The following is a 10,983-nucleotide window of genomic DNA, read 5'->3' on the forward strand; positions in this document are numbered from 1 at the left end:
GCCAGAAAATAAAGAGTTTAACTTCAATGCCTTCATTTGCACTGCACTATAAATTAAAACTAACTGAACTTTCTAGTGTCACATAGGCCAAGGTTAGGATGAAAAAAATTGAGACATTTCAATAGGCTATTGAACTAAGTGTGCCTGTAAAAGGCTATTAGTGTTATAGTTTCATGAAAATAGTTGCAGTCTTCTTAACAACTTCTACAATATAGCTATGAAGACAATTAAATTATTTACACTTATTATATACATTTTTTTAAGTTAATCCATTGATGTGCATTAGATCAGTGTTTCCCAACCTTTTTTTAGTCGCGGCACCCTTTGGAAATTTTAACAAACTTGTGGCACCCTACAAAATAAATTGTCACAATATTTGAATTTCTAACTTCGATATGATAATTTGAAAAGTATAGATATTCGGTACAACAGGGAAGAACTGCAGAATATAATGTCATACAGATATTTTTTATATTATTAAAACATTGTGTCCATCAACGGTGGCAATCAGTAGGCTAATTTCTAATGAAGAGACCAATTTATATGACAGATTTTAATGTAGGCTTTTATACATATGTAAACATTATTTAATTACCATTACAACTAGCTATCTCACAATTTTTTTTATTTTACAGTGGGGTAATTTTGGTGCAGTAGCACGAGATAGCTTGATTTCAAACTTTGAATCGAATAAAAAATGACAAGTAAGCAGTCAGTAATAAAATAAGACCATATTAAGAAGACCAAAGACCAAATAAAGAAATTAATAATGATAGCACAAATAAAAAATAACGACAGGCCTTCGAATTAAATAAATTGCTTTCTAGTTTTTCAGGTAGATCTAACAGTAGGGTTAAGATATTGAACTTTTTTTTTTTTTTTTACCAATTATCCAAATAATGTTTAGTCCTAGAAAGCTACTATTATCAGAACACGGGAGCATAACATAGCGGTTAGCAGATCAATGAATGAGAGGGCAGCGTTACCAGAGATGCCCATTTACCACACCTTGTTACAGCACAGTAAGGCTATTGCAGACAGAAACTATACTGTACTACATCGATGTTTCCTGTCGGCTCAATTTTTGAGTGGACTTTGCTGTTCCGATTCGCATGAACGGCATACGAGTGGAGCGACTGAGCGGAGCAGACGAGAGTAAGAAGTGCAGTGTGGGAGTACTACACTCAACCAACACCAGGGAAGGCAGTTTTTGTCAGAGCCCTTGTTATTCTTAATTTTGACATTAATTTTCATTTTTACACCAGACATACGTATCGGTTCAAAATATCGGTTATCGGTCTACTTGATCTGTAAAAACACATATCTGTCGACCCCTAGTTCTCATGAGACTGTAAACTTTATCCGCGGAACTTGCTAACTAGCACGTTATTAGGAAAGGCGATTTGCATAGATTCATAAAAGAAACTTATACTCACTGAAACCCACATCAGGCAAGTCTGACTCGGGACATTCTTCTCAGGGATGTTAAATTGTTCGGTTAAAAAGTGATTTCATTTCGCAATGGCTACAAGCCAACTGTTTTGTTCATATTTTGCTTATAATTTTAAATGACAGATGTCAAATTTTTTTTTCTTTCTCTGCAACACTTTTCCTACTGTGTTGACAGCAAAATGTTAAATGAATTTTGTATTTTGACAAGACGAATAAAAATAACAAATAGGCTACAATTTCTGTACAACATACTTTTTTTTTCTCAGCGACACTTTTTCCTATTGTGTTGACAGCAAAATGTAAAACTAATTTGATTCTGGACAAGACGAATAAAATAACAAATACAATTTCTGTGCAGACTACATTTTTATCTATCATCTCACTCTTACAGTAGTGGAAATTTAAATGTGAGATTCTGGAAACGAGATCTACATTTAGTACGGTCGGGTCAGGAAGAAAATTATTCCAAGCGGACAGCGGGTGAACAAAGAGTGAATATATAGCAGGAGCGGGTGGGTGCGGAATAGAACCTTGCGGGAGCGGGACCAACTGTTTTGTTCATATTTTGCTTATAATTTTAAATGACAGATGTCAAATTTTTTTTTCTTTCTCTGCAACACTTTTCCTACTGTGTTGACAGCAAAATGTTAAATGAATTTTGTATTTTGACAAGACGAATAAAAATAACAAATAGGCTACAATTTCTGTACAACATACTTTTTTTTTCTCAGCGACACTTTTTCCTATTGTGTTGACAGCAAAATGTAAAACTAATTTGATTCTGGACGAGACGAATAAAATAACAAATACAATTTTTGTGCAGACTACATTTTTATTTGTTATCTCTCTCTCTTTCAGTAGTGGAAATTTATTGAGATAAACCACCAAACTGTGTGATTTGTTGCTTCTTCACCGTGGTAAGAAAAAATCCCATACCATCACAGCCCTAGGTGAGACTGGATCACGAATGATTCGCATGAACATAAACGCATTTAGGCAGATCGGTGGTGCATTCCCTTCAAAAACAAACGTAATCCACTGCGTCTTCAGCGGCTCAGATGTCGGGAGTAAATGACGACTGCGGCCTGGGTCTGTGTGACGTCACACAGACAGGCATCTGAGAATGGCTTGATTTGAGAAAGGGGAAATGATTTAACGAGATTCAAAAAATCCACTGGGTGGATCTTTATCATTATAGGGTGGTTGCGTATACACACTGCCAACACACATTTATGTTCAAACAACTTGTAAAAGTGCATGTAGCATCCGATGGCCCCTTTAAGGGAAACTAACAGTCTGGTTTCTACAACTTTCACTTTGTAGCAAAAATCTGGCTTGAAACTTGAAATAAATAAATATTTGACATTTATAATGATAATTATCGATATCGACTGATATGAAAAAAAAATATCGTGATAATTTTTTTGCCCATTTCGCCCAGCCCTATTGCATCCCCATGTTTTCTCTCTAATAAACCCACAACTCGGAAACTCGGGCTTAAAGAAAAGTCTGAGTGTCATAAACACAATCTCTCCATGACTTAAATACACCATATTTTCTGTTGCGCAAAAGCCTACGCATAGAGCAAGTTTCAATTTCGCACTTTGAATTCACTTTACTGCTTATATCTGAAAATTAAAATCAAACTGGAATAATAAAGTGTAAAGTGTTTGAAATTAGATCAAATTTTGTGTTTTCAGACTTTCATTCTTTCTAGGGAATTGTGATAACGGTCTTGACTTCTAAATGTGGCTAGACTCATGCCTTTGCATTGTTTGATCCACTGTATTATTTTACACATGATGTATATTGAGCAGCCGGTTTATTTATCTGTAATTTAAGAGGCATTGTCAAGCGTCAGAGTGTGTGTGTGTGTGTGTGTGTGTGTGTGTGGTGAATCACTAGGAACTTCCCTGTTCAGGAAAAAGGTGGATTGCAGATGAATGTGTGAGAGAATTTCCTGCATTATAAGCATGAAACTTGCATGAATGAGTAAAACTACGCATAATATCTGCAAATCAGCGTCATAATTCAGGCCATGCTGGATGGAGTTTCTTTACACTGTGATTATGTGTTCATCCCTTCAGGGCTTGTTCATGCACAGCTTCATGACAAACACATTTACACTCACACACAGACTGTACGGCCTCCTGTCCTTTCACTAGTCGTTCATTCTCAATAACCATCATGACTGAATAGATATTACAATCAATACTGAACACAGCTACCTAGACGTCACTTTACAGTGTTTCCCATACTATGATTTATTTGTGGTGGCCACAAATTGATTTTCCTTTTCCCGTTAAATTTTTATTGTACTATTTAGAATGGGCAAAATCTTACTTCAATGTAGAGTTGAAATTAACGTGTTGACTGGCTCAGCATGTCTCTCACATATGAGAGCGAATAAATTAAAACACAGGGGTGTTTCTCGATATGTGTTCCTCTATGTATTTTTTTTCGCAGTATCCATACACCGATACTAGCAGCTTTCCCTCTCTTCTCTCCGACAGCGAGTTCACACACACAATGTGCGCGTTAAATATCGCATGCGATTTATCGTGCAGCCCTACTCAAGAGGTATAAAAAACCCAATCAATTTCAAAATTACAAACTCCACCATACCCAAACTATATATATTAATTCATTTTAATTCATTAGTTAACATAACTGCCCATGAAAAATTATTCTAAAGCATTTATTAATATTAGTTAATTTCAACATTTAACAATACATTGTTAAAATCAAAAGTTGTAACTGTATTATTTAATGGACCCAAGCTAACATGAACAGTTGTATTTTTTAACAAAGAACAATAACTTATGTAACTAATGTAGCTATTGCTCATTTCTAATATTCGTGCATTAACTAAGAGACCTAATTGACCTTTCGCAAAGAGCTTGATTGACAGGCGATCTGACCAATCATAACGCCGAATCTGCCATCTTGTCTGGCGGAAACTAACAATAAATGAAATTTTCTACCTATTAGATTGTGTTTTATTAACGTCTACACCTAACCCAACCCCAAACAATAATGCAAAAACAGTAATTATTGTTGTACAGTGTGACAAAAATGAAGCTATATTGTTGTGCGCATGCCCCGTAGCCGCAGCTGTATCCCGCAGTATCCATACACCGATACTAGCAGCTTTCCCTCTCTTCTCTCCGACAGCGAGTTCACACACACAATGTGATGTTGTGTAATGACAACATTTATAAACATTTAATAATATTTTTACTTCAAACTCACTTCTTAACATCAGTTAAGTGTTTGAAATAACTTCCTTTTGTGATCTGATGTGGCTTCTTATCATAAGAATCCTTATAGCATTCTATACTGTGGCGGAAACTAACAATAAATGAAATTTTCTACCTATTAGATTGTGTTTTATTAACGTCTACACCTAACCCAACCCCAAACAATAATGCAAAAACAGTAATTATTGTTGTACAGTGTGACAAAAATGAAGCTATATTGTTGTGCGCATGCCCCGTAGCCGCAGCTGTATCCCTTCTAGCCTTAACCACAAATCAGACAGGAGACTAGATTAACTTCGGTGGACTTACACTTGAAAAATGTTGAAATAACTTCCTTTTGTGATCTGATGTGGCTTCTTATCATAAGAATCCTTATAGCATTCTATACTGTAATAAAGGCTGTGTCAATTACCATTACATTATAAATGGACTTTATTCCTATATTGCTGCAGCTGTTTATTGTCTTAATTTCAGTCCATTACAGCATTTCTGTCTTCTTTCTACTGAGCTACAGCAATAGCTTTGTCCATATTAGGGATTTCCTGGAACTTTCTATTACATCTGTGAGGCATATATGAGTTTCGGCGTGAGGGCCGTACACTCAAGAGTAGGGCTGCACGATAAATCGCATGCGATATTTAATGCGCATATTGCTCATTTCTAATATTCGTGCATTAACTAAGAGACCTAATTGACCTTTCGCAAAGAGCTTGATTGACAGGCGATCTGACCAATCATAACGCCGAATCTGCCATCTTGTCTGGCGGAAACTAACAATAAATGAAATTTTCTACCTATTAGATTGTGTTTTATTAACGTCTACACCTAACCCAACCCCAAACAATAATGCAAAAACAGTAATTATTGTTGTACAGTGTGACAAAAATGAAGCTATATTGTTGTGCGCATGCCCCGTAGCCGCAGCTGTATCCCTTCTAGCCTTAACCACAAATCAGACAGGAGACTAGATTAACTTCGGTGGACTTACACTTGAAAAATGGTGTGTATTGATGTCTTTCCGCAGTATAAATAAAATAGGCTTATGTTCTCATGTTTATTAATGTTTAGTTCATGCTTTAAGTACATATGAAAAGATGATCGGTTCACATGTTTGAACTGAGGCATTACAGTGATCTGTCACGACACATTAAAGAGCCACAAAACGGTATTTATTGTTTGAATTTCTTTAAAGTTTACAAAATTTGAAAGCTGAGAGTCCTGAGACCTTGTTTCATACCAGAAGTAACCTGCTCTGTCTTGTCTGTCGGTGTGTTGTCAGTTTCCTCTTTGCTCTGCGATGTATTTTTCCCTGCGTGAGAACATGTGTAGTGTGAGAGCGGCATTGTTTGTCATAGATAGCAACAGTAACTAAGGAGGGCGGGTCTTTGTGAACGGTCAATTGTAAAAGTTTTATCTATTGTTCTTTATAATCTTTTGCACTTTTAGCTATTTGAAACATCTGTTTACTTTTTACATTTTTTGTCTATTGCTTTATTGTATTTAAATGTTCAGTTCTTTTTGTTTTAAGAAAAAAGTTGCTAAACCTGTTACATTGTATTATGACAACTTTTTTGCAACTTATTTCAATATCGTGATAATACCACATACCGAGAAAAAAATCACAACATGAAAATTTGATACCGTCATATATATATATATATATACACACAGTATAACACACAATGAAAAATGTATAATGGCCACAAAAAAAGAAAAAAACTTTAAAGCCATTGGATTGGTAATAAATAAAATCATTAATCAATGACAGACTGCAGCCACAAAATAATAAAATCTTGCACACAGCTAGTGCTTCAATTCAATTCAATTCAAGTTTATTTGTATAGCACTTTCCACGATACAAATCATTGCAAAGCAGCTTTACAGAAAATTAAGTTTCTAAAATATATATATAGTGCTATCAGTGCCGTCTCTCTTCCAGTGTAATGAACTGAAACTCATGATCTCCGTGTGCTGTATAACCTTCAGACAGGACCCAATATGACAATTAATAAAGAGTGTGACGCGAGAACTCAATGTGCAGACAGTGATCTACATACACATCACTAATCCAGAGTCTAATGAACTCGCCGTGTTCACTGAAGAGTCAGACTACGGCCGAATATTAGCGGTATTTAACATTTCCAGGAATAGGGACAGAACATTCGTAAAGACATGTGTCCAGGTTCCTCTAATTACCTCTATCAAGTGTAATGAGTCTATCAGAGGGCATTAAGAAGCCTGCAGAACGCACTTCTGTGAATTACCATGTATTTGAGTTTGACATTTACAGCACAGACATTAATGTCTGGACAGAGCATCACAGAAATCCCTCATCCACCTCTAAATGGACCTGTGTAAAGCCACGCTCATGATTAGCATGAACCTAAAAGCTCTCAGAGCAGCACATGTGTGTAAGAGACATTGCCAGCGACAAGCGTGACCGCTGATTACTTATGACATGCTCAAGAGTGACATCTAATTCTTTTTACTCATCTAATAAAGAGACTTCCTTTTTACTTCATGACACAAATGACGCTCAGAAGAAAAGGAAAGTCCTTTCAGAGACAGAGCAAGTTAATAGTTTGATGAAAGTTCACCCAAAATGGGTTAGTTTGTTCATCAGGTTTGTAGAAATGCAGCATTCTGGAGTGGTGTGGATTACTTGTGGATTATTGTGATGTTTTTATCAGCTGTTTGGACTCTCATTCTGACGGCACCCATTCACTGCAGAGCATCCAATGCTGAGACACTGATGCAATGCTACATTTCTACAAATCTGATCTCGGACGGCCTGAAGGTGAGCGCATTTTCAGCTTTTTTTTTTTCATTTTTGCCTGAGCTTCTCCTGTAAGGCCAGGAGTGTGTATTTATGAAGTAAATAGGGTGCATTCTGATTCCAGTCGGTCTGCTGTTACTGAGATGCACAAACCACAGGATCGCAAGATGAGCGGTTTCCTTTTACAGCCTCACTTAAAAGCTCAATGCCATTGATCTGCGTGAAAGCGAGCTCAGGTGGGCATGAGACTCATGGGGTCCAGAGACGGCAGCGGTTCGGTGCCCTCGCTGATGTAAGTAACACTGCGGCCCTAAAAACACAGAGATGAAACTCTACACGAACACCTACACCTAATGACAGCGTTTAATATTTAACTGCCGTAATGGTGTGCTCTTCCATTCCCCAACCTCGTCAAACTGCATGTTCAAAGGAGCTGGTAAAAATAGTCAATCAATGGAGGTCTGGAAGCCATTATCTAAACCTGAGACCTAGTGAAGGTCAGTCTACCTTCTCCTCACGTCCAGAGCGGCTGAGGCGACGCAGATACATGCCGTCAGTAATTCACCTCTCCATTGTCTAATGTAGCGATTCAGTGATATGTAAGAGACTATAAATGTGCAATTACAGGGCTCTACAGTGCGACCATTTCAGTCAAAAAATATTTAGGAGCACCAGTGCGACTGACCCGATCAGCATATTTGTGTTTGCGCTCAGGAGAGCGTCGAACGTTTCTACTTGCATGTTTTTGCAGCGTTGAGTAATGTATCACTGAAGTATCTGTTGATTCCTTGAACAAAATGTTAATCAGAATTCATTCACTGCTCAAAAACCGCCGTTTTGTTCAGTGCCGAGTTCTGCAAGCGCACAAATCCTCTTATAATAACAAACAAAGTGTGTAAATAATAGATTCACTGTGCAGTATTAGAGCTGCGTTGATTATAATGGAACTTTGTGAGATTGCGATGAACTAAGGAGAGTGACAGCTTTTAATAAATGTGATAGGCCCTACTGAATTAATACAACAGTTCAATAAACAAGAAGTTAAAGGGGTCCTATTATGCTTTTTCACTTTTTCAACTTTAGTTAGTCTGTAATGTTGCTGTTTGAGCATAAAAAAGATCTGCAAAGTTACAAAGCTCAAAGTGCACTTCAAAAGGAGATATTTTATTTGACAGAAATCACTTTTCAAAAACTACAACGAACGACTCGTTTGGACTACAACGCATATTTTCCGGGATTTGTGATATCACAAATATCGACGAATGGGACGAGACCTGGTTGAGCTGCATTAGAGAAGGCAGCGAGTGTTATCACTATGTCGGAGACACGCTAGCTTTCCCAAGGCAGGCGAACTTAGAGTGGTTACAATCATCCGGGTTTAAATCGCGCTCAAATTGATTTGATTTTGATGCAATATTTACACTGAAGCTCGCAGGCGGCTATGGTAAGGGGCATGACATTTCCCGACCAGGCGCCGAGTGCTGCCAATCACAACACACACTGGCCCGGATAACCAATCACAGCACATTTCGTATTTCAGAAGGCAGCTAACCAATCACAGCACACACCAGCCCAGCTAACCAATCACAGCACATTTGTATCTCAGAAGGCGGGCCTTCATTTGATACAGGAACTATTCAAGCCGTTCATGCCAGACTGGGGAGAGAGATATTGTAATAATGTGAAATATGTGAAAAATAATGTGTTTTTCGAACAACCTAGTATGAGAGCCTGTTCTAGTACACCCCCAAAACAAGATCAAGACTTTGTAAAAGAGCATAATCGGACTCCTTTAATATTAAGTGACTTACATTGTATGACTATAACACTATTGTCTGATTTTGCTCTATTTCATCAAAAATAGTTTCAAGCAGTCACAGCTGCGCATCTCCAAAAGCAACCACAGCGTTGTTTTGTTTATGAATGAACGTGTGTTTTTAAACGAATCTAGTGAGTCAATGATTCAATTACCCATTCATAAAGACAAGCACTTGCTTCGTTCCTGAATGAATCGGCTGTTCGAACGAATCAACTGAATAAATAATTCAGTGATAAAATCAAGTGACTTGCCGCCACCTACTGGCAGTTTTATTTTTATTGTATACTTTTAGTTAGTTAAATAATTTAATATTTCTATGTTCAAAAATTAATATTTAAAACATTAATATCAACATTAATTTATGAATTTAATTGCACTCATGCCACCTCTGAGCCTCGTTAAACATCTGAAAATACACCTACAAGCTATTTTTGTTTCTCTGTGCCACCTCTGTAGTACAAATTAATTTAGCTAATACTGATTTCATATGATTGGTAACTTATTCTTCTTATTCTCCTTGTTCTTATAAATATAATTTTTTGAATTTGACATAAAAGATGACATACTTCTAATAAAATAAGAATAATTCCATCACAAAGTTTAAAAAACAAAAAAGACCCTGTAAATCACTTTACAATCACTTTACTTCAAAAGTGCTCCTAAAAAGAAAAGTAAGCGTAGAGCTCTGAATAAATGCTTTTACACAGAAATAGGGTCAGAAAGCTCTCAGATTTCATCAAAAATATCTTAATTTGTGTTCCGAAGATGAACGAAGGTCTTAGGGATTTGAAGCGACATGAGGGCGAGTAATTAATGACAGAATTTTCATTTTTGGGTGAACTATCCCAAATATCAAATGGCAAAATGAATGAGTTTCTGTGAGTATTAAAGTACACAAAGACTGCTGGGTCATTTTGTGTCAAATCAACCAAATTTCAGAAACTTCCCCAACTCAAATTTTTTATTTTCTGAAGAAAGATAAACATGTATAGTGAGGAAGGCCAAAATATGCAATGTCATGGATGTATATTTACTCAGTAACCCACTATTTTGTAGATGGGGGTCAAAATGACAATTTTCACCTGAGATTCAGAGCCAAATTGCAGGAGGATAAAAATGATTTCAGAAAGATTGCAGCATCATTGTTATTCTTACACAGAAATTGGTAGGTCTATAGTCAAATCTGTTGACTTTGGCCTTTGGCAATGCATTATATGCCAGTGGTGACCATTTAATAATAGGAAAAAGCACTTTTCTCTGTAACTCATAACTCAAGAAAGACATCTTAATGCCCTTTTAGATTTTAGTTCTTAACAGACTTTTCTTTTGGCATCTTCACTTTTAGGCTAAAACAGGCAGTGAGTGATGTAGAATCGGTGGGCGGAGCTAAACAGGCAGTGATGTAGAATCGGTGGGCGGGGCTAAACAGGCAGTGATGTTGGTTTCTGCGTAGACCTGCATTTGACTCTCTCATTATTTACACTGCACAGGCAGTGCGGTGGATGGGGCTAAACAGGCAGTGATGTAGAATCGGTGGGCGGGGCTAAACAGGCAGTACAGGCAGTGCGGTGGATGGGGCTAAACAGGCAGTGATGTAGAATCGGTGGGCGGGGCTAAACAGGCAGTGACGTAGAATCGGTGGATGGGGCTAAACAGGCAGTGATGTAGAATCGGTG

The sequence above is a fragment of the Sinocyclocheilus anshuiensis genome, unplaced genomic scaffold, assembly GCF_001515605.1.
Source record: "Sinocyclocheilus anshuiensis isolate Anshui unplaced genomic scaffold, SAMN03320099.WGS_v1.1 scaffold905, whole genome shotgun sequence".
NCBI classification, from domain to species: domain Eukaryota; kingdom Metazoa; phylum Chordata; class Actinopteri; order Cypriniformes; family Cyprinidae; genus Sinocyclocheilus; species Sinocyclocheilus anshuiensis.